Consider the following 26,034-nt stretch of genomic DNA (forward strand, 5'->3'; position numbering starts at 1 on the left):
TAAATCAATATTTATTGCCATATAATTATGTATGCACCGATTAGCTTAAGTAATCGGTGCTTATTATGAAATTTTGCAAAATTCAATAATAATGTTCACTTTCTATATTTTATTACATTTTAAATAATCTTCGTATAGCAAGTGTACATTGTAATTGTTTTGTCAGATCAAAAATAAATAGAATAAACAATAAGGATCCAAAGTGAGACCCCTGAGGAATACCCAAGGTAATACAAACTGGTATGAATTCATATTCGTTTACTTTACTTTTCTTGAAACATATGATTCTAGTAATTTAAAAATGTTATCATGAATTTCAGTTATGATATTTAATGGTTGACTCTGTCGAATATAAAAATAGTTTATCCAAACATTTATATTGATATACAATTGATTTAAAAATATTGTTTCAATATGAAAGAATACTTATTGATCTCTATTTTTATACAAATGACTAAAAATTGCTGTTATTTAAACAATCTAAACCATTCTTGTGATATTCTTGGGAAATTTTAATTAAAATTGAAAGTTGATCAGCCCAATTTCTTATAAAAACTAGTGAGATTTTACCCTTTACTTATACTCGAAACTTTTAATTTTATTTGAATGTTCTCTTTCTTCTCATTAATATAAATCTGATATAAAATATCGAGCTAGAACTACACAGATATTTCCTCGGTATATTGAAGCCCAGACACCTCTGATCGGACAAGTCCTGATTTTACGACGCGATATATACTCCCCAAGGATAATTGTGTCAATAACTAGCTATTTTCATCTTTCGCCTGAAGATTAAAGTATCATAAACCGGATCCCCGAAGGGTTGTTTACACATTACCCTGATAATCCCCCGCCGGCTATCCGATCAATAAAGTTGTATGAATAGGTTTTCGGCTATTGTGCTCTCCTGAAACACGCGCTCTCCCGGCAAATAAAACCCACGGTATAAATCACAGATTATGTTTACTATAAATCTAAAAGCAAAAAACTAAAAACGCGACTTTTGGGTCCGTTTTTCAAAGTAGTGCTTTATTCTTTGTCTGCGCCTATTTTTATGTTTCCATTTTAAAGTTGTTCGTTGTAGCGCTCAATTGTACTTATTGTTTTTGAAAATAAACGGTGCATTATTTTCTTGGAAAATAAGCTTAATATTATTCATCAAAACAATGCGAGAATAAATTTTCATTGTGCTGACGTTTGGCTCCAAACAAATATTTATTTTATTGTATTGTGTTTGTATATGTATTGTTTGATTTGTTTTTAATTGCTTTTAAATAAGAATATTTGCTTACTTTATTTAATATACGCGTGCATCAAAAGAGCATTTTATTTTATATACAAAACCATACATAATTAGGGTAATGCTACAAATTCAATGTCAGATTGGCTTACAGCTGTCAAATAAAATTTTAAATTATACTCTACAACATAATGTGTATATTGTATATATTTTAAACTGAAAATTGAATTGAAAACTTAAATCAACAAAAAATGCTTCTAAAACTTGTAGTATTCAAAACATATTGCATATTTTTAATTGTATTATCCTGATGAATCATATTTAATTCTATCAAATTTTAGTAGTTGAGATAAAATTAAGTGATTATTATATCATTTTATTTTCGTTCTTTGAGGCTTATCTAGATTTTCATAATCTCACGGATAAATATAGTGAAGAATAATTGAAATCAAGCCAGGTCGTACTAATGTATGGAAAATTCTCTAATAATGAGCTAAAGCTGATAAAAAATGTATGCAACTTCTTTATATATTTTCTTTATATATTATACAGAAGATATCCAACGACTAGTAGAATTTATCTAATATGGTTCTCGAATGAGGTAATTACAATTCTTAGAAAGAAACATGTCATACATAAAATCTGGAAACGAACACGAAATTCTCTCATCTATGAAGAATTTCGTACTCTGCGATCGCGTGCAAAATTGATAATTTGCGATTGCCATCGGAACTATATTGGAGACTGTGAAAAGTCGATAATTTTAGATCCGAAAAAATTTTGGAAATTCGTTAACTCAAAACGCGATGGACAATCCTTACTGTCATCGATGAGTTGGAACAACATCAATTTTGAAGGTTCTGAAGAGATTGCAGATGGATTTGCTAGGTATTTTCAAACCGTATACAATAATGATGGGTCACATTTAGAGTTTAATTCTAATTACGATGAGACTCATCGTTCATGGTCATCTTTGTTATCAATCAAAACCTTTAGTTTGGTTGATATGGAATATAGATTTAGCAGACTAAAGTCCATTTTTACCTCGGGACCAGATTTTATTCCAGACTACATTCTGAAAGGATGCAAGTCTGGTATTTTACAGCCTCTAAAATTTATATTTAATTTAATTTTGAGATCCTCTTGTTTTCCAGAATTGTGGAAATGTTCAAAAGTCACTCCGATTCATAAAAAGGGTCCCAAATCTCAGATTGACAATTACAGGCCAATAGCTTTGATCTCATCACCTGCAAAATTATTTGAAATTGTTTTGCATAAATACATTTTTAATCATTGCAGGTGTATGCTTCTCGACCAACAACACGGTTTCCGTAAATCTCGATCCACTGTCACTAATCTAATGGTTTTGTCTAACTATGTTTCAAAATCATTGGACTCTGGTGTACAAGTGGACGTCATATACACAGACTTTGAAAAAACATTTGATAACGTTAACCATGCTTTACTTGTAAAAAAGCTATCTAATTTTGGGTTAACTTCCGACTATCGTGACGCATTAGGTTTGCCTGTCAGGTCACGATGGTTATAATTTTAATAAATAAATAAATAAAAAAAAACTAAATAAAATGCATTATACTGCAGATAATTATCATAACATATAAGATTTTCCAAAATAATCTCTCTTCCACAGTTAAATAGCATTATGAATAATTAAAATCGAGCTAGATTGTGCATAGTGATATGTTCTTTTTTTGTAATAATAGTTCATAATTAATAAAATAAATATCACTGGTTTACAGATTTTGATTTCAGTATGGTGTCCCACTATTTACTTAGTAGTTATTGATTGTTTACCACGTAATAACCCATTGGGCTAGCGCCTGTCATATTGCAACGAAAAATATACAATAAAAGAATATCTTGTATTTTTTGTTGTGATTATTAAGTGATCATCATAACCACTACTTGGACGACAGAAAGAGAAATCTCTTACACTATAAAATTATTGACACGTTTACGAAAATTAGGATCTAACACATCACATAACGGAAGAAAGATCTTAGTACTATTAACAATAGAAAATTTCGCACAGACGCCTAATAGCATAACCCTTTGAATGAAACAATACTTTCGAACCTGCGTCTATTACCATTGTTCTCCGAACTCCCTGATTACCGAGACGTTAACGACTCACTATCACTGCCAATGAAAACATTTGTATGAAAAAACGCGCGTTTGACCCTGCATCTTTTATCATTGACCGAATAACATTGGTAATAAACGCATGTTAAAGTATATATCCGGTTAAAAAATTCTCTATCATTTTAATAAAATTGAAATTACCTCAGGCCAGTATGCTAGGACTAATACTGTACTCAATATACATAGCAAACATGTCAACTACAAATTTGATTTCTTGCGAAACCTTTGCTAACGACACAATTATTATGGCTTTATGAGGAGAACTTAGATACAGCGTCTACTTATTTCTACAAATCTTTAAAAAATTCAAGAATAGCTGCGTATTTTGGGAATAAATACAAACGAGGTAATGTTTGTCCGTTACCAAAATATGTGTCTTACAATAACAAATTCAATAATCGGATGGTGCAAAGAATTTGCGTAAAGCCCATATTTGGAATAAAATAAAACAACTAGAACTCAATCTGAAAAAATGTTACTGGCTAATAGGCAATACTCTCAGCTGACAGTTGAGAATAAGCTGTTTTTATACAAATCCATCCTCAAGTCAAATTAAATGTATGGTATTCAACTCAACAAGCAATTTTAGCATCTAAAATAAAATTATAAAATACTGTCAAAACTCTTAAGTAGCCTAAAACTATTATACGTAGACGACTTAAAGCTCTCAAAACAGCTACATAAATATATAATATAAAGTTTAAGATTAAAATAAGCTCTAAGGGACCAGGACCACTTTGCTTTGACAGTGATACTGCAATAAAAGCTGCTTAGCTCAGAAAATATAGTGGCGGAGGACAATCTTGGATCGACATCTAAGCGATCTCTGATCATGATTAGACTTTTGTACATGTTTCTGCAATTAGATTTATTTACGCAGACAAGTTTTAACCACGGATCAGAGTTTGATGACGCTCGAACTATTTGTGGAGGCGTTTGCCAATTTGCAATGCACATAGTACATAGTTGTCGCAGTGTCCGAGGGGTGTACACAAATTGCGGATTGGCACATCCCGCGGATTATCCTTAACGTCCCGATGGCAAATAAGCGCGCCAATGCAAACATTTGCCGAGCGCGCGGCGAATATGAGCAGCAGTAATGCGAAAGCGGCTGAGAATACCGCAACTAGCTTGTTGTTAATGCTCAAAGGGGATGGGGCAGGTCGTTGATTTTACTTCAAGGACAGACAAATATAAACTGATTTATTTCAGAATTTAAAAACGTAAGTATCGAAATATTTAGCTAAATGGAGAAAAATGCTTCGCTAGGGTATTAAGTAGAAATCTAAAATTTATTGTATACATATAAAAAGTCATATAATTATATAAACCAGACCAGATAGATCAATGTGCAATGCCAGCATATTAACTATTTAATGACTGACTTTTTTCGCAATTTTTTTAATAAAATCCCTGACGTTTTCTGAATTAAAATAGCCATAGCCACAAAGGTTGAGCTTGGGGGAGAGTCCAGAAAAGGCTTAAAACCAATTTTTATTAAAAAAAATACTATTTGTTACAAGATCAATAAATTTTATTCGTTTGTCTTCGTACTAGTTGATGTATCTGCTTTGACCGAAATTCGTAGAATTTGTTTATCGCAACCTCAGAAAGGCCTTATATCAAAGGCAATAGTAACATAAATATATTTATCTTAAAAACAGACGTGCATTCCTATTTTTCTAAATATTTAGTGTTTATAATCGATTTTCCCTGTAGCAGAAATATGAAATAACCTATAGCCCCAAAAACATGTTTTAATAGTAAATTAACTTTTATCTTAATACGTATAAATATAATACAAACTATTATTTGTACTAAAAATTCTACAATATCATCTACCAAATTATGAAAAATAAAATGCTATCTTGTTTTCGGCAAAGTTGAATTTTGATAAATTCCAAGAATCAAATTGAAAGCAAGATATAATAATTTGTATGAAAATAATATATTGAAATGTCCTCTTTTATACGGTTTAACTACATATTGATAATATAAATCAAACCCGTTTAATTCTCAACGTCGAAGTGCATTCTGGAGGTACAGTAATTAAGCAATCTAACATATGGATTAATTAACGCGCATCTGATAACGCTCTTGAATAGAATATAAGCATTCGAACTGTAGTATATAATCGAACAAATCAGATCTGCCAGAGAAACGGAAATGGTTAACGCGTGATCTCACAAGACACGGGAGACATCCACACAATTCGATGTTATTATTGATTCCCCGTCTACATGAGGGATTCAGTTAATGGACGATTAATTATATATCAAGCGATTATTGCCCAAAGCCGGTGTTTCTGTGATTATGCAAAATTGAGATATGTTACGAAGGTAAAGTGCGAGAGAGAGAGACAACATGCAGAACCGTGAGTATATATATTTCCTGAATATATACATATATTTCGGGCATGTTCGATTAATAGTATAATATGACTAATATAGCGCATGTTCTAAGTCAACCATACGATAAATTTTGATCGACTTCAAATCAGTTTTTATCATCATGAAATATTTAAAAGGCTCACATGTTCAATTAAACCAATCTAAGCATCGGACATTAGAGAAGAGTGGCCATGAAACAAATAAAAATATAGACGCTAATTAGAAGAAGATAAAGCCCAGTGATGATAATTGCAGAGAAGCATTGATTGAGAGATTATTTAAAACGTAAATGTTATTTAAGTTTGAAAGAGAGAGAGAGAATGTAATATTTTGTCTCTGTCTAGTGAGCATACGGAATAAAGTTTCAGGCGTGTCGAATGTCGAACTTTGGGGACGATAGTTATGTGTGTCCCTTCGGCAAAGTGTAGCAAAACGAAAAGGGATTTTAGATTACTTTAGCGGTAATCGAGGTCTCCAAATACGCAACTTGTTCAATAAATATTTGATTAAGAACAAAATTGCTAGCAGGATACTTCCGTATGTGCATATACGAAACTTCCGGGAAGTATTATATATGTTCGAGGATAATATTATATAATAACTGCACTTAGCTATGCTATAGAAAGCTTTTATTTAATTTAAAAAGTTGTATGTCAGGAAAATAAATGCACTATGTTATCCATTATAGATTCTGTGAATAGTTATTTTGAAATATTATATACAAAATTTTTAAATATTTAACTATTTTTTTTTTAAATACTGTATATTTTTTAATACTTGTACTACAACAATTGCACTAAAATAATTTTATGTTGGTTATGTATCTGCATACGCGCATAATAAAGGTAAAAAATAAAGTATAGTGCCTTACGATGTTAGAGTGAATATGAAATATATGGCACGTTACAATTTAATTGAACAAGTAGACTGATTCTTAAGCGTGAAGCAAGCACAGAAAACATTGTAAATTATATTTTTATTGTTCAGTTCGTGTGAAGCATATTTTTTATTATTTATTTGTTGTTTTAACTTTTTTTTTATAATTCTGATTACAGGTAATGCCTTTATTTATATTGTCAATAATAACTAAAGAAAGGCGCTTACTATTTGTATTTATATTTTAAATAATTATATGAGAAATTATACTGTGATCAAGTCTGTGGAAATTTAAATCAGTTTGACAAAAAACTTAAAAGTCTTTCGAACAAATTTAAAATTATATAATTCGTTCGAAAGTATTTTTATAACAATGGAAGAGAGATTAATTGCGTAAATAATTGTAAATATTTTACGGAACATCTAAAAGCACATCGGTTTCAAAAAGTATATCACTCGTAATTACCTATAAATACCGAAAAAACTACCCTTTTTCGAAAGAAGGATGCGCAATGTACAATGCGTTCTACCCAGCGCAAGAGAACTATTGCTATTTTTACCCCTCTGTTAACGATCGCTGGAGCGGCCATCTATACGTTTCACTTTTCGAGAGTGTCCAAGATGTAATGGAATTAGTCCGCTAATATCTTTATCTGCGATTCGTCTGAGATGTCTCAGACGCGCACAAAAACCAACCCCAAGGAGTCTCAGTACGATGCACATCAGCGGATAGTTCAGCATCATCACAATATCACATCACGATTGATCACAGGCAAACATAAGAATACTCTCTGACACATTTAATGTGTGTGTCTGAGTCTTAACTGTAGCGATGCAATTGTCTCGCCAATATCTTCATCTGTGATTCGCCAAAGCTATCTTAAATCAGCAATATAAAGCAGAGACGCGCCTATCTGCTTCCGAGAAATATCCAGAACAAGGATCACACCACAGCCGATAATATCAGACTCTAGCAAGGACTCTTCGACTGTCAAGACCAGCTATTATGACTCCACAACTTGATAACATATCTACATTTACATATATTATATATGTGGTATTTTATTTATTTTTATTAAAATACATTATTACCAGCTTTTTCTATTTGGCTACAAAGTTACACCCCGTTTTCAGTTTCTAAAAATATTAAGTAAAAATACACAAATATATGATAATCTCACGAAATTATTTATTTTACAAACAACATCTTATTATTTTAGATACTGTTATAAATTTGTGAGCCTTGATGAAGCTTACAAATATTTTTTTAAGGTTTTTTATGTATATAGGAGTATATTTAAAGATTTTTAGGTCGTGATAAATTTATTGGTCAGATATAAAATAATTGTTATTCTTACGATCTTGCTAAGATTCGTGTGAATATCAATATTATCAGTATTCTGATAGACCATATGGTATGGAGTGTCTATTAAAAAAAATTCTCTATTTATAATTTATTCTAATTAAAAAAATATATTGTCATTAACCACAGTAAAATCATTTTTGGGTAGAGAGCAGTTAAAAATTTCATATTTCAATTCAATTGAATTTAATTGAAATATTATATATACATGAAATTTTCATTAGAAATAATATATCTTCAATTTAAAGAACAAAAACAGAAATTATTGTATTTGTTTATCAACCTAATAGATTAATTTAATGTATTAAAATATGTCTTCTTATTATTGTAACAAATACATAATGAATGAAACGACATGTATACTAATAATATATTAAATTCATATCCGAAAATTCATGCCCATTTATAAGGGTCTTGTTAGATTACACCCCAAAACAAATTTGGGGTACATGGTAGGCATTCCTATGTCGATATTCCAAACCCTAACACGTTGCTTTTTCCCAATTATATTTACTACGATCTCACGGCGTGCATCAAAGCATACGTGCTATATATTTGTATGTAGATATGAAAAGTGCACAAAAGATATTTAATTATTATGTAGCAACGAGAAATACCTAATCGCTAGGCATTCGCCGAGTGACATTCTTTGCTCTACCGTGTTACTATAATAATACACACCGTGGAATGTAGCCAATTTAAATGTCACTGGCATACATTGGCTCCACATGACAAATTATAGTATGTAATTCTGCGGCAATGTGACAAACAGATCAAATTGTAAAACATACTTATTCATGCCACGTCATATGCGGTAATTTATTGGCAAGCTTTTGGAGTAGCAAACTATACACAATACACTCTACATCATGGCAAGCAAAGTTTACGATCGTAAATTTGCTTAAATATATAAATAAAATATGTGTAAGTCTGTATATATTTTCTATAAAATTATCACGTTATTTATGAGTTTAAATTCGCAAAACTGAATTATTAAAATATTGTTGTTCTGGAAATATATTATAAGTTCCGAGTTATTAATATTCTAAGAAGTGTTTTATACTGGATTTGTACCGTTCAGTAAAATTATTTAAAAAAAAAATTATGTAAAATTATTATGAAAGATAGCAGAAGACGTATCTCTGCATAGATATTATATATAGATAAAAGTTCTTGAAAAATATTCCCGCTGAATTATAATAGACAACTTAATATATCATGTTGTACATATTTTGAGCAGACAATTTTCCGCTTTGTCTTAAATTTACACTTATCTTTATCATGATGCTGCAACATCTATGTAATGCTTTTACCGTTATATAAGCTTTAAAATTATTTAATGTTTAGTCGTCGATCGATAAGTACATTGTACAGTCCGACGCCTGTTTGCAAAATCTGCGCTGTCCATTTTACTATATACTATTTACGTGATTTTCCCAGCATAATTTATATTAAAAGCTTTATATTGATCAGTCGTGCCTTCAAAGTGCGTTCATAGAAAGCTCTAAAATGTTTGTTTGTTCAATACTCGAGCGCCTAAGTTCGACAAACGTTCCTTGGGCGCGTAAGTGAAGGGCAAACAGGGTCCGAGTCCCGCTTTTTGTCGATTGTTGCCCCCGACGTTTCAATTGGACGAATGCGGGCAAACATACCTAGGTATACAAATTTATGTATATAGGTACAGTCCCTCGTTCCGGGCCAATTCACCGCCGGCGGACAGCAGTCAACCTGGAACAGTGACACATTTTTGCATAGCCTCTGTCATGGCCAGATTTAATAATATTCAATTTTGCCTCGTGCCTGTTTAGGAGTTCGGTACGAATTTTATTGTTCGCTGGACTGTTCGACAAAAAGCTGATTCTCTTCTGAGGACAAAACATTCGTCCAAGCAGACAAAGGATTGCCGATAGCCTTACTATGGAACTGAAAACTTCTATGGTCATACAAATTTACCAATAAAGTTCATGGACTATTTTATATAAAATGAAGGTATGTACCAAAACAAAGATTTTTCTTCACTAAATACATGTTAAAAGATGTCGAAATAAAACCTGATTCTACATGTCATTCAAACTTATGTATTTCAAATATTAGTCACCGACTTAAGCTACTGATCTATTCCGCTAATTAACAATTGATTAAAATTATTAATTAAGGATCTTTTCTAAACAGACTGAACAATAAAAAATCTACAAAACCAAAAATACTAAATGAATTTAAATAAATTTGTAGAAGAGTCATACAGAAATACAACTAACGAGAATCATCACATCACAAATTAAAAAAATGATTAAGATAAAGTCTGTATTGCCTACATTGACTCACAGGAGGCAAAAAATATTCCTTTTTCTCTACAATAGTCCGTGAACATTTTCGTCATACAGTATGAATGATTTCAAGTATTAAATTAACTGTGTAAGCTTTACTTTTGTGTGTTGGTTCTATTCTTCATTCGGACTCATTTCGCTCGCGGTAGGATCAACCCGATTGTTAATTAATCATTTATTTGCGAAAGTTGAAACCATTTTCTGTTAAAATACTATATTTGTGCGAATGTTTTGCTTGGCAAAATAATTAATTTCAATAATAAACGGACGAGGTGTTCCCTTGTTTGTTTGAAGTATTGTTTCATTTATTTTAAATTGAAATATATGAAAATTACTTAGTTCAGTATTTACCTTGAAATGTTGATATACGTAAATATAGATATATATGATACATGATATATTATAGTTGAGCTCAACAAACCAGGGCAGCGTTTGCGTTTCTGTTATATTAAATCATGTTTAAATAATTTGAGAAAAATTCGAAAAAATCTTAAATGTATATCAAATAAAAACTTGATTATCAAAGTAAAGTTACAAGTGATGTTTATTTTTATTTCTATTTTATTTATTGGTGTTTAGGCTTACCATTATTATCAAGCTCTAAACCGGAACAGATAAAAAAATTGGTCATCTCAGAAATGTTCAATTTGCTGAGAGAGCTAAAAGAATATCATTTCGGAAACTTTTGTGGGATGCAAAATCATAAATGAACAAAATTTTGTTCATATATCTGTCAAGGCCTAAATTGGGTATAGTCCACATTATTTTTCCATAAGAATTTAATGCAGTTTTTTCTGTAAATTAATACATATAATTTTAGCAAGATGGGTTGATTAACACTGTGAGACAGACGTTTACCAATCGTGTGATTTCTATAAATTGGGACATTTTTTGACTTTTTGAGTCATGATGGAAAAGATGCGTCGTATAATAAGTAATATATGAAGAGGAACATTATGAATTCTATATATTTTATATATCTTAAATAAGAGATTTGAATGTAGTCGTAATATATCCTCAATCCATCAAAATGAATATAATCCATATTTATCTATATAAGAAAAGGGGAAAAATACTGTCTTTTCAAACTTTGCATATACGTCATATACAATAAGATCTAAAATAAAGTGTGAACGAGCGGCTAGATTGATGGACGAAGTGAAGAATGCCACATGAAGAGAAAACGACGTGGAATAATAATCTTAGAATATCATATATTACAAATTCCTCTACAAAACGTCACCTAGATTCCACCCTTAACAAAACCTTCATAACGAAACCCGTCAAGTTTATCGCGACACGGGTCAATCTCCCTCGAGAAGATCTCATCATCAATAAAAAGCCCCGTTTTTCGCGAGAAATCCCGCTAAAATGGCGCGCGTGCGTCCCGCTCATATAAATCATAGAGACGTTGCGTGATCGCGATAAGCTCCGGGAGTAGTGTGCCCGTTTCGGTTTATTTGTATCATTTAAATGTGCTAGACGCCGCCGCGGTGGATGTGCGGTCGCAGAGGTATCACAGATGTAAGCCCACGTGTGCTCGTGCATAAATGAGCAGGGGTAGTTTGCGGTGGTGCGAGACCCAGCTAGGCGCCGCACCCCTAACCGCTGCCACCTGACGAGGCACGGAGGACCAAAATGCAAAACTAGTATTTTTATACTGAATTTAGCTCTCAAATTCATCGCGTTACCTTTTGGCAACATACCGAATTTCTCTCGAATATTCTTTATCTTGACACACTATGTAGATAATTGGCTATAAACAGTGAATAAAGTATTCATATTCAAGATGTTATCATATAAGAGATTCATTGCATTAGAAAAAAAGTGTGGTAAGCCAAAATAAAATTCCCGTTAACAAAGAAATGCTTTTGGTTTAAGTATTGTTGAGGAACGTATGTTTCAATGGTGATTAAATAGAAATTTCTGAGCGTTTGCGTTTCATAATTACGTCAATAAAAAAAACGAATAAATTATGAAAATATTTAATTTTTAGAATCGCATTACAATCCCAAGGCATGCGCTGCATCTACCGCATGTATGGACCGCACGCCACTGTATTGTACTGATTTAACAGTTACGCGTTTAATTTTTTAGAACGAATGTATTAGTATTATAAATTAAATTTCAATTATACAGTTTGTATAATATACCCTTATGGTAAAATGCAGTCGCCTCCAAAAATCAGATTGAACTCTGGATTTCGGATTTTGTGGGAAGCGGCTGATTACTCTATTTCTAGCCCGGTAAATCTTAGGCGTAGCTCTGCTATTTGCGAGTTTGGATGGACTTTCATGTGTCTTAATTCCAGGGAGCGTTTCAGCTTTTTCCAGGCAAGAGAAAAAATTGGCAAGTCAGTGGCCGTTTTTTAATATTTCTATTTTATTAAAATTCATAGTATTTTATTACTATGAATTCATAGTTTTAATCAGTTTGGGTATTTAAATTAGTAAACACATTAATTGTTCACCACAGCGTGTCGTAAAAATTATATTCGCTCTTTTAGTTTCACTTAAATCGCGTTTTTCTAGCATTTTTTAAATGTTTATTCAATATTTAAAAAAAATATTACGAAATAGATAGGCTAAAATCACGCAACTGTATCTACATAACGCTCGCATAGGCGAGATTGAACAATAAGACTTTCAATCTCATTATAAAACTCCTAATAGTAGTTAGTAATGTTTGGAATGAATTTAATATACATACAGATTGGATCCGTATCGGTCTTTGTTTAGCGCGGATTTGCATATAAATTTTAACTAATTTGAACTACTAAACTGATGAAAATAAAATCTTCGCGAGTACAGCTTACGCTTATGACGATGTAAATATATAACGCAGCACAAAACCAGCCTAGATTCATTTGACTTTGATACGCCTCGCCGCTCAAAAAATTCTGTTTTTTAAATATCTTTCGGAAGTCGAAATCGAATCTTAAAACAATAATGGAAAAAGATTACAATAAATAATATTGTAAGATTTACAATATTTGACAAAATATCATTTTTCTCCATAACTTTCTTTCAATATCGCCCCAGTATATCTAGGCAGTATAATTTGGATGATAAAAATAGACATAAATTTTTGTGGTTTTTAAGAAAAATATTAAAAATAATCACTAAAATCGAATAATAAAATGTTTTGCTACCAAATAAATACACTTACATAACAACTGATCAAGCACTAACATTATGAAACATTGCTCAATGAAAAGATGAAATCTCTTAAAAAGATTTACCAAACTCCAATTGACAATTTTGCATTAATTCCAGTGGAAGACAAAAAATGTAATTTCTTATTACAAAACCCGATACCTTGAAAATATGAAAATACTGTTATTACCTAATGATATTAGAAATTAAAACCATATTTGGACATACCAAAATATTTAGGAATTTCTTAAAACAGTTTTAAAAAAATAATTAAATTGATCATAAAAAATGATTACATTAAAAGATTATTCTAAAACTTGAAACATGTACATGATTTAAAATTGCTAGAAATAGTAATTAGCATGAAAGTGTTTAAAGCTGATGTCGAACGTTCGTTCAGGTCGTTGAATCGCATTAAATACATATGAGAAATTTGATTTCCTACGATGTACTAAATGCCCTTGCTGCACTATCATTTCAGAAAGTGTATAAAATAAATCAAATTAAAAATTTAAATTAAAATTATATTTAAAAATTTTTGAATTTACAATTTTAAAAGGGGACCATATATAAACTTGTTTTAGAAACAATATTTTTATTAACTTACAAATAATAATAATAAACTATTATTCTAATCTCTTTAAAGGCTTTATTAAACAGAGAGTGAAGCGAAGGCGTGGCGAAAGCGTGACGATATTTTATTTTTGACTGTTTTATTATTAAAAAATAAGAAAATTCGCAAAGAATTTGCTGTTTCGCCGCGAAAACGCATCGGAACGCTTCGCGTTCGCTTTCTGTGTGACGAGACTCGAAGGACTCGGTGTATTACAAAATAAAAATGCCTCGCCACTAGGGATTCCAATCCCGGGCCAAAATTTTGATCCCGGGATTTCGGTATTGCAATTAGTCGATCCCGGGATCCCGGGACCAGTCCCGGGATAATTTTCATGTTATTTTATCGATAAAAATAATTTAAAATGAAAAATACACATGAAGTAACATCAAAGCATCAAGCGTTTCATCATTTAGCCTTGATCTGATTTTGGTTCCTAAACAGCCTGCAGCTGAAATAGCACGTTCAGACTCACAGCCTCAAAGATTCACAGATGACACGTGCAACTCGCGCAAGTTTGTATACGAAATATAACGATTTTGTCAATAATAATTCGATTGTGCTTGATAAATCAATCAATCCAAAAAAATCGGGATTATGTTTTATAATCCCGGGACTCATCGGGTATTGAAAATCGTTCGGGATCCCGGGATCCCGGGATTGGAATCCCTACTCGCCACGCCTTCGCTTCGCTCTGTTTGGAAAGGCCTTTAGTAAATTGATTAATATTTTTATAAATCGATATATTATTCTATAGTTTCGGGTATCTGGACAGTAAATGGATCTCTTGGTGCAGTATTAAGTTAACAATATTTACTTGGCGCACCATACCAATTAATTGTCATAATATTTAAGATTATAATAAGATTCGTATTCATTATTTGCATCAAATATTGATTATATAGTGGTTAGATATCATTCATACTACTGTTACTGTCACAGTAATAATAACACGGTTAATATCAAATTCATCGTCACTTCCTTAAACATCCATTATTATATCGTCATTCGTAATTATGTGGATAATTTGTAAAAATGAATCAATATATGTATTTATAAATAAAAAAAAAATACAGATTATTTATTTACTAGCTCGAAAAGAGTAATATAATATTATTATTTGAGTTGCTGCTAAAAATGTCGATGGTTGTCAATCGCTGATTTGAATAGTGCGAGCGAGATGGCGAGCTCTGCTTGCATCTCGCCCTTTTTTTTCTAATCGTTTTTATTTGATAACAGACACACAATATTAATTAAGAATTATGCACAATTAGAGCATATAATCCCGTTTCATCCCATATCATAAAAATATAGATACCCTTTGAAGGAAAAAATCACTTTAACACCGTACAACTGTCAAGTATCGGTCTTAACACCACGAGTGTACGACCATGTTCCGATGAAAAATTTTACAATAAACTTACACTCGTAAATTCAACATTATTGACTCGACGTAAGAGTGCAACGCTCGGAATACACTCGGATGTTGACACATTGTCGACTTACTAGCACAAAGGGTTAACTATATTCGAAAGACAGAAAATTACAAAGATACCTTGTCAACCGCATGATTGTTAATAGCCTCGCGCCTTCGGCGTCACTCTCGCGAGGCCCGCGAAAGTAGAGACGCTTCGGATATGGACGCCGCGCCGTGGACACTCGCAACACTAATTTCAATTATACACTGCTTAATTCTAACACTTACACTAAATAACACTATCATTTTATAATTAAAAACATCGAAAGAGATATTATTATAAACGAAAACACTTATTCGACAAAAATGTAACGAAACAGTTTACGCGCCGGATGTCGCATAGCTACTGATTTTTTTTTAAATATTCCGAAATGCATAAACAAGTTCAAACGGGTTCAAGGTTATGCTTCATGCATAATAAATCAAGTATCAGTCTTAACACCAAAAGTGTACGACCATGTTCCGATGAAAAATTTTACAATAAACTTACACTACTAAAATGTGTTTTAAATTGAAATTAATAAATGCATTGAAAGTTTTAAGAGTGTAACGCTTGGACTTACGAGCACAAAGGGTTAACTATATTCGAAAGACAGAAAATTTAAAGAAGAGACATTACCCCGTCGGAAGAGTAGCGGGGGCGCGGGGCGCGGGGCGTCGGCGTCGGTTATGGCCCCGGCTCCGCGCCGCTGCAACGGCCTTGCATAGGCCCACGTATAAACACTATTATAAACACTGCTTAATTCTAACACATACACTAAATTACACTATCACTTTATAATTAAAAACATCGAAAGGGATATTATTATAAAAACACTTATTCGACAAAAATCTAACACGACCGTTAATGACCATTGTCATGCAGCTACTGAATTTTTTTTAATATTTCGAGATGCATAAACAAGTCCAAAGAAGTTCAAGGTTATGCTTCATGTTATGTTCATATAAACCATAACGATTAAAATGTCGTGCATCTCAGATTACAAAAAAATATTTTTTATCAATGGTTGACAATATGTCAATTTTTAAAATATTTATCTCTAATTCGAATTATTTTAATGCAAGTTATTTATTTATTTTTATAATATATATCTCTCGTTCGATTTATTTTAATGCGAGAGTGACACGAAGGTCACCTTTGTTGTTGTCGACCGACTAAAAGCATAATGTCGATGACTTGAAGTTTATTTATATGAAAAATATTATTTAAATCTAATTTATATGTGCCAAATTTACGACATTTTCAAATGACGTTCTTCCGTTGAAAATAGTAAAAAATAATATATTTTTACTACATGTTGATAATATGGGAATCCTCCTTCTTACAAAAGTCAACAATAACCGCATCATATAATATATTGTCTTTCTTTAATTTGTCTTAAAGTTTTTTCGATTGATATTAACCCTTTGCGCTCGTAAGTCGACTATGTGTCGACATCGTATTCCAAGCGTTGCACTCAAACGTCGACAATATGTCGACAAAACTTTGAATGCATTTATTGGCTTTGTGTTCAAGCAAATTTTGCCGATTTAAATTTATTAATAGTTAAAAGACTTCTGTTAAACACATTTCAGTAATATTGAATTTTTAACTTAAGCAAATAACTCAATAATCTTAAATTTACAAGTGTAAGTTTATTGCAAAATTTTTCATCGGAACATGGTCGAAGCGCGCGGTGTTAGGACGGCATCGCACTAGACTTGACAGATTTAGGTTGTCAATTATTGCTCTAAAACTGATTTTTTCCTTCAAAGGGCATCTATATTTTTATGATATGGGATGAAACGGGATCATATGCTCTAATTGTGCATAATTATTACTTTATATTGTGTGTATGTTATGAAATAAAAATAAAATTTGTAAAACGGAAAAAAGAGCGAGATGCCGTTATGCAAGCAGAGCTCGCTTATTCGCTCGCACTAATAAAATGAGCGATTGACAACTATCGACCAGGGTACCCAACTCAAATGATAATATTAGTCTCGACATATTTAATGTATTTTCGAGCTAGTAAATTACTAAATTATGTAAAACAGAATTAGTTATCTGTGTTTTAATTATTTATAAATACATATATTGATTTTCTTTTAAAATGTATTCATATAATTACGAATGACGATATAATAATGGATTTTTAAGGACGTGACGATGAATTTGATATCAACCGTGATATTTTTACTGTGACAGTAATAGTATGCGTTTATGCTAAGACTATTTCTACCAATTTTAAATCTTGTACAACTATTTAAAGTTTCAAGTAAAACTAAACTTTTAAAATCATTTTTTATGATCAATTTATTTATATTTTTAAAAACTGTTTTAATAAATTCAAAACTTAAAAATTCAAAAATATAGTCACGAGGCCAAACTACGCTGGTTAAGAACGCCTGCCATTCCAAAACAGATCCCCACAAAAAAACAATGTAATATTTATCATTTCTGCCTCAAATGGGCATACGAAAAACTTGTAGAATATTTGTCTAAATATAAAATTTTATCATTTTCACAAAATATAATAAAACTTTACTGGCCCCACCTAATTTTTATTATGTACAAAAAATTTGGGCGGGGCCTGGCCCCAATTGCATTTAGATTATCACCACAGCTGATATTTTTGAGCGCCATTTCGAAATTTGGTAATATGTGGGGCACCTATTCATGCCATATTTTTAAAAATATTATGGTTTAAATAATTCAAGTGATTTACAGCCTTAAATTATACTAAAAAGTTATTTTATTAGGCTCAAATGTTTACGGCACCTTTAAATGTCCAATGAGTACTGGCGATTTTCTTGATGACACCCATAGAAGTCATCCGCGGTGAAAGGGTTAAAAGTCTTGAAAGACATCTTTTTTCAGTATATTTTAGGATTGTATTGTACTTATATAAATTTAGCCATATTTAACACTCTACAGGTGGATCACTCAAATATGCTTCATTAAAAAACTATTGTTAAAAGCCGTTTATGCACAACATAATCAACACTTATACGTTTAATTGGATAAGATTTAAAACACAGATTGTAAATTAGTGATATCTATTATATATTGTTAGCTATAATTACAGCTTACTATCAATAGATGTCGCTTAGCAGCTAGGGCCTAATTTTAATAATAATTCCAAAAATTTCTTAAGCCGAAGGAACCCAAAAACCAACCGCGACGCTGTGAAAATTAAATATTATATTTTATTTATCGCATATAATTGAAAAAATGTTTTCGAAAAAAATCATACGATATTTTTACTTGCTATTTAATTATATTAAAAACGAGGATTATTCCAAGAAATTAATTAATTTTATAGTGCAGGTTTTTGCTCCACAATGGTAATAAAAAAACCATTGATTTTAAAGTTCATGTGGTCAATATAAAAAAAATCTACAACAGTACGTCTCTTTTGATAAATTTGATAAAATACTATTATTTCTTATAGAATATTTGTGGATACTTGATAGTTATTGCCTTACTGCTAGGTTTTAAAGGAGGATTTAAGAAGTATTGCTACTTCTTGTGTTTATGTGATAGCAGAGTAACACATGAACATTATAAAAAATAACAAGGCCTCAGAGTACAGAATTTGTGCTTTGGAAAGACAATGTTAAATTTAAGCTACTTGTAAATTCAGAGAAAGTTTTCTTAACATAAAGCTTGGTCCCATAAAAAATTCTGTGAAAGCGTTAGACAAAAAGGGCACAGGTTTTCAATATCTTTTGTAAGGCCACAAATACATGTTCAAAGACTAATTGAAAATTTTAGTTAGATCAGAACTAATCACAATTCGAGAGTTTACCTAAAACAGCGTAAGATTACTTTTAAAAATCTTAATAAGTGAGTTTCGCATTGAAAAACCAAAACTCGCTGTTATTGAGTTTGTCCTGCGCTTTTTTACACAATCTAAACGATTTTTTAATCAGATATTTTAGTATGATTATTGCAATGTTTTGTAATTTTTTATATTAGTAATCTGCTAGGAAGATTTTTAAATTTAGTATAGAAATATGTTTTTTAAATTTAGTATAAAAAATTACATTAATCGCTTAAATTTGAATGACTTAAAAAAATAAACTACTAGAGTTACTCCACATCCAGCAAGCGTATATTATTAGCAATCTTATTAAGTATTTATATAGTTGAATATTGTTTTACTTGCAAATTTTTTTTTTCTATAAAACATTGTATGTAGAACATTTTCTGTAAAATACTAATTGGTGTTTCTTAATAAATTTAATTTGTTATTAAGTCTACTGTATTTTAGTGTTTGACTTGCGAGTATTTACTAAGATATTCATAGATTATGCTTTTGCACATTGCTAGTTAAGAAAATAATAAATTGTTTAGTTAGATTTATTTTGAAACTATTTTAACTGACTGATATAAAAAGTAAAGAAACATAGTCAGACAAAGTAAAACAATGACATAATCTTAAATGATTTAAAGACAAAATTTTAATATAAAATATAAGAAAAATGCAATAAATTTTTAGGTTTGTTAGCTAAATAATAGTTTTTTTATAATACATTCATAAACCTTACATTTCCAAAACAGCAAGTAATCCTTAAAAACTTCTTAAGTAAATATAAAAATTCCATTGTCACTGAAAACAAAATAGCATTTTGCTTGCAGATCTGTCAAAAAAGTAAGAGCACGTAGATGAACTTGTAAATGTTTTGGTAATAAAATAACCAGATTAATTCAGAAAATCCTATTACTTCATTTCTGTAAAGTGATAAATTAAATAGTCGACTTACACTTTTTTATTTGTAATAAGTTTACAAAAATACTAGTTTAAATTTATTTTCACCCTACTGTGTCACTGGTGGCTCGCCATTACGAATTGCCGATATTTTTTGTCACGCGCCGAATAATTCACCACGACGAGTGAGTGTGAATGTGGAGAATGGCAAAAAAAATGGAGGATCACGTAAGACTAATGCTCGGTGTGTTGTGTTGCCCTAATGCATGCGTTATATCTCCTTTTGCCCGCCCGTCGAACGCGAACTCGGGGCTGGGTGGTAAATAAACAAATTACACCCCAAAACGGGTGGATATGGGTGGTAGTGGGCGGCGAGAAGAAGTAGAGCGAGAAGATGTATTTATTTATTTTTTCCGTTCACTGAAATTTCGAACGATATGCTAAATATTGTCGCTGGGGCTATATCAACATTATAAATAAAATATTACTCAATAATAATAATTATAATTTCAATCTGATTTTTATGGGCTTTACATCGGTAATGTATTTATTTGCCTCGTTAATAATATTTATATAGTGTAAACCATTGGTAATCTATTTAGTGCTATATAAAAAACATAATATAAGTTTGATAATAACATATTTTTGGAAAACTTTATCATATTAATATATTTTATTTATCGAAGTATTTGGCAATTGAAAAAAAAACATAAGGAAATTGAAGTCACTTTCAGTGAAGTTATATTATGTACAAACCAGAGAAACATACTAAAGTTCAGTTTTTACCAAATTTTTTTTATTACGTCAAGATTAATTGCTACAAATAAAAAAAATCGGTTATTCCCAAATGATTTTTTTCTAAATAACTAAATACCAGAATCCTAAAAATATTACGCAATAAATATCTGTCTAATATACAATAAAAAAAGTTCGCAAAATCTGTTTTGATACTATTAGAGTACTAGTTAATATTAGTTTCAATATTATTAAAATGCATATTTTACTGCTATAATTTTAAAAAATAAATTAAATTATTATTTAAAATTTGTCAAAACTAAAAAATAAGAGTTTACAACTGTATATTAAAACAGTAAGTTTGTTTAAAAATTACTACTAAATTAAGTAAATGAATAACACAAAAATCTATGCAGGGACGCAGTAATTTTGGTGTATTTTTTTTAATGTATATAATTATTTATTTCATATAAAAAATAATATTTTATGTTACACTCCTTGGACGGAAATAAATTTTAGGGTTAAAACTATTTGACTAAGTAAACATTAAACTAATCCAATAAAAAAAAATCGAAGCATCCGCGGTTGATAGTACATCAAATAACAAAAATGTTCAACCTAAAATTCTGTATATTATTGCAAAATTCAAAATTAAAAACGTTACGGTATATGCAGATAAAATAGATAACATACGAACATTTTCACCGGATGATTGTATTTTGATATTTCCTCACCATTTGAAAACCTCAATTATTTACAGATTAAGGAACCAGGGGAAAAACTACAATTTAGATTAATTATTGAAGTATTAGCTATAAATAAAATATTTGAAAAAAATAATATTTTTGCGCTTAAAAGATGAATAAAATCATGAACGAATAAATATGTTTTTTTAATTCCTAAAATTTCGTGTAAATTTAAAATGCTTGCAATGTTTTTATACATTTTTGTATAAACGATTTATAAATAAAATAATATAATTTGCACTCACCAAATTTTTCGGCGTCCATTTTCTGCGTACAACTGTCACAAACACATTTATTTTCATAATTACACTTATAAACTACACTATATCCTTATTTATATTTATTTTTATTATTTACACTTTTTTATTTATTTAAATATATAAGAATTTTGAGTGATACATGTAAAAACATTCATAAATATGAAGAAGAATTTCACAACTTCTGCACATGTATGCTGTATCTTTCATTATTACATGTGCAGAATAAACACAACACTTTCTTTTCACATATTTATCACCACTTTTTTATTTTTATTGGCTGATGATTTTTTAAGCTTATCTGAAAGCTTTTCTGGTGAATCGACAGCACGGGCACGGCAATTTGTTAAAAACCGGTGAAATGTCTTCAGAATCGATAGATTTTACTGAATTATGCATCGCTCCTGAAGCCTTACTTAAAAGAAAATATAGTACTAGTATTTATATTTTGATTGACGCGGAACGAATTATACAACGAGCGTTGAAATAAATAATTAAACAATGGAATGAAAAAAAAATATTTTTTATTTATTCCATTGTTTTTCAAAATAATATATACATATGTGTATTGCCCATTATACACTGAGACTTATATATGGTATGGCTGGTCGTTTTGGTCTAAAAACATATATAATTTATATGTTTATAAAATTATTTAAAATATTTAAATAATTTTTTTATTAAAAAAAGTTTAGATGTTATTATTGACAAGTAGATAATTTTGAATTTTACTTAAAATATATTTAATTAATATTTCTTTATATACAATCAAACCAATGATATTCAAACAAACCGTTGACTGCGATTTGTGTTTATGGTTTCAAGTATAAACGTGACGTCACGATTCACCCTCATGGCCCTGCGAGTCGATAAAGCCTTCAACGTCCCCTGACCCCATTCTTCGTAAAGATGAGCAAAAGAAAAAAAAACAAGGGTGAGGCCATCCACAGTCCCTTCACGTAGCGTCGCGCTCCTTACTTCCACGGCCCATGTAAAAGCGCAGTCAAAGGGGTTGGACAACAAATTCAGATTAAAAAAACTTAATTTTCTTCAAGATTGATAGGAAAAGTAATTTGAAAGCGAGCACTTTTTACTAAGTCGCTTTGTCGGCTATAATACGCTGGGAAATTGAATAGATGAAAATATGTAATACATATATTAAAATTTGTTTCGGCAGCTACGAACCCTTGGAAGAATTTGATTGAATCAGGCGAACGTATTCAAATTGAAAACTACGCCTTTGAAATTAAATTTTATTTACTTTATATTTTTTCGAAGGTAAAGCTAATAATAAATAAGTTGGGCGACGAACTATTACGTATAAATGAAATGTCAAATGCATATATTATGAGATATTAGTTTATAAATATTTTTATAGAATTGATTCTCGATCCTCTCTTCTAAACATATATAATTTCAGCATTGTCTGTATTTTCTTTTTACAATCATATAACCATTGTATTTCCCGGTGAATGTACATATATTATAATTAAATACACTCGTGTCGAGCCAATGATTACAGGAAAGCTCTTAGCGTTCTTGTTGCGCCTCAACGACACGTCTCGCCATATATCAAACTTATTCTGCCCACCGTGACAAGCATAAAGCATATCATACAAAACACAGGCTCGAGGCCCATGTGTGTATGTAATACACCTGTTTAGTATGGCTAGGTATCTATTCGGCAGGTGTGTGTGTGGGTGGGTGAAATGAGCTCGCTAAATGGCGGTTCTCGCCCAAGGCGGTTGCAACAACTTCCTCCGGCGGTGTATAATTGGTTCCGGGGGTTAAAAGCCCACCGCAACCGCCTTGGTTAACCGGTGTAACCTGCCAGGTGACTTTCCTCAAACTTCTCATTGGAACACCCACACCCACCAGTTCTCGTAACTTACCGTCGGCGATCTAGCGTGATTGTCGACGGAGGTGGTTATCAACGTTTTTCAGGTGAAAACCTATGAATGTAAAAGCATAAGCCAAAAATAAAATTTAGACGATATTTACATTCCTTGATATTCAGAATGCACATTATTTTTTTTTTTTAAAACTGATCTTTTTTATGACAAACAATCAATTTTACACTATGATTAATAATTTACGTTTTTAAACATTATGTTCACTCATTAGCACAATATCACCAATCGTAAATTAGTTTCAGTAATGATAACTAGACCAGTTCGAAGCGCTTAGCTGTCTTTTCAAGTTGTCCACATTGAGGATTTTGCTGCCTTGATGTTGACGTGCTGTTGAAGCCTCGCTTCATGTTTAGCAGCAAAACGTTTTATACCACTCTTCGACACCTCGGTCATCTACTTATGTTTGTATTCTTTCAAGTGAAACGACTTATCTACAAGTGTTTTTGAAATGATGTTTGTAAATAAAACTAATCATGTTTTTTTATAATAAGATCTATCTTAGAAAAAATCGAAAAAAGATTTATTTTAAAATACATAACGTTGAAAAAATTTAATTTTTTTTAATGTTTCTAAGTAACCCTATTAAATTATATTAACATATGTTGCGACAAACTATTTTGGCCAAATTCGTTATTGTCTGAGTGGTGGTGGTGAATCTGGCAGCGGGATGTGTATGTTGTCCGCGGGCGAGCAGTCGAGGCGGAGGCCAATTTACCGGAGTCTGCAATTATCTGAGTGTGCACCAGTAGCCGCAAAGCTTGTTGACAAGTCAAGCCAATAGATGTACTGAAATGGGTATATGCTTTTAGAAAGCGACATTTGCATGATGGGCATTGTCCAAGGTTGTATTATATCTTTACAGATTTTTCAAAGACGTCGTTAACGTGTAGATAAAATCTCAACTTGTTCTTAAACCTTATTTCTTTAGCTATAACTTTTTTACTGAGATTGTATGAATTTTCTAATGGTGAATGAGATTGGAAAAATACATATTATATCATTTTCCGACACTAAAGAGCAAACGGTTGCCAAAAGACAATATCCATATTAAATATAAATCATTAAAGGTATAGAGAAAATGAGTCTGTAACAGATCGAATGCATCTAAACAATTTTAAATTATTGACATACAAAATAAAATTAAAATTCATAACTGCCATATTTGTGTCATTATTTAATAACGAGAAAATAATGACTCAAATAAGTGTAGATACAAAATTTAGGAAAAAAATGTATAATATATTGGTAATTATAATATAACACTTATTTTTTAATTATGCAATGTTTACAATACAAAAAATATTTTAATATGTATAAAATACCGATGTAATAATTTGCGAAATATAATAAACAAACGGCGCTTTAATTGTTTTCATAACATATAATTTATAAGAACATTTATATTAATAAAAATATTTTATAATATATGTTTAAAACAACAATGAGTAATGAAAGTATTGTGTGTATTATAGATACACGATTCCTAAAATACAAATTGTCTATGTAATATAGTCATAAAACAAGTTGTGTTTATTTATACATCTACATAACCTTAAAAATTTGCTTTTGTATACACAAATAAATATATATATGTATATAAAAATGTATCATAATGGATAAATAATATTGAAAATCCTAATTCTCAAGTAAGCCCTTAATCAGATCACTTCATCACTCCCTAAGATTTCCCATGAGACAACATTTCAACACGTCTCATCACTCTTGATTTCTGTAAGCCAACGGGAATTCAATTACATATATTATAAAATAGCAAGAGTGTCTTATAATATCAAAAATATAATATGTATCTAATTATACTGCCTTTATGCAATAGGTGTAAATTACATAACGGAAAATAAATTAAATATCATATTTAATTCAAAGATTAAATATTATAAACTATATGTTACAGTTTTATTTATTAAAATTAAGAGTAGGAATAAAATTCAAATAAAAAACTTATGCAATCGAAAATATATTCATAAAAAACATATTATTAAAAAAATAATTTATGCTTGTATGAGTTGCAGAATACAAATTTAAGTAAATTTAATAAAAGTAAAATATTTATTTTTAATTTGTATA

General features: G+C 30.6%; 1 protein-coding gene across 2 annotated transcripts in view; it reads right to left on the reverse strand.

The window, feature by feature from the left end:
* mmd (disintegrin and metalloproteinase domain-containing protein mind-meld) overlaps positions 1-16,474 on the reverse strand; it is a 641,110-nt gene extending 624,636 nt beyond the window's left edge. Inside the window, exons 1-2 of one of the 2 annotated variants that reach the window (XM_088196882.1) lie at positions 16,224-16,474; positions 15,683-16,098 (exon numbers count right to left, since the gene is read on the reverse strand). The gene's annotated coding sequence lies outside the window, so the exon portion shown is untranslated. The remainder of the gene's footprint in view (positions 1-15,682; positions 16,099-16,223) is intronic. The other variant, XM_088196880.1, reaches the window with a different exon arrangement.
* Between the last annotated feature and the right edge of the window lie 9,560 nt (positions 16,475-26,034).

The sequence above is a fragment of the Plectrocnemia conspersa genome, unplaced genomic scaffold (assembly GCF_051122295.1).
Source record: "Plectrocnemia conspersa isolate PC_06_02 unplaced genomic scaffold, ASM5112229v1 ptg000011l, whole genome shotgun sequence".
Classification (NCBI taxonomy): domain Eukaryota; kingdom Metazoa; phylum Arthropoda; class Insecta; order Trichoptera; family Polycentropodidae; genus Plectrocnemia; species Plectrocnemia conspersa.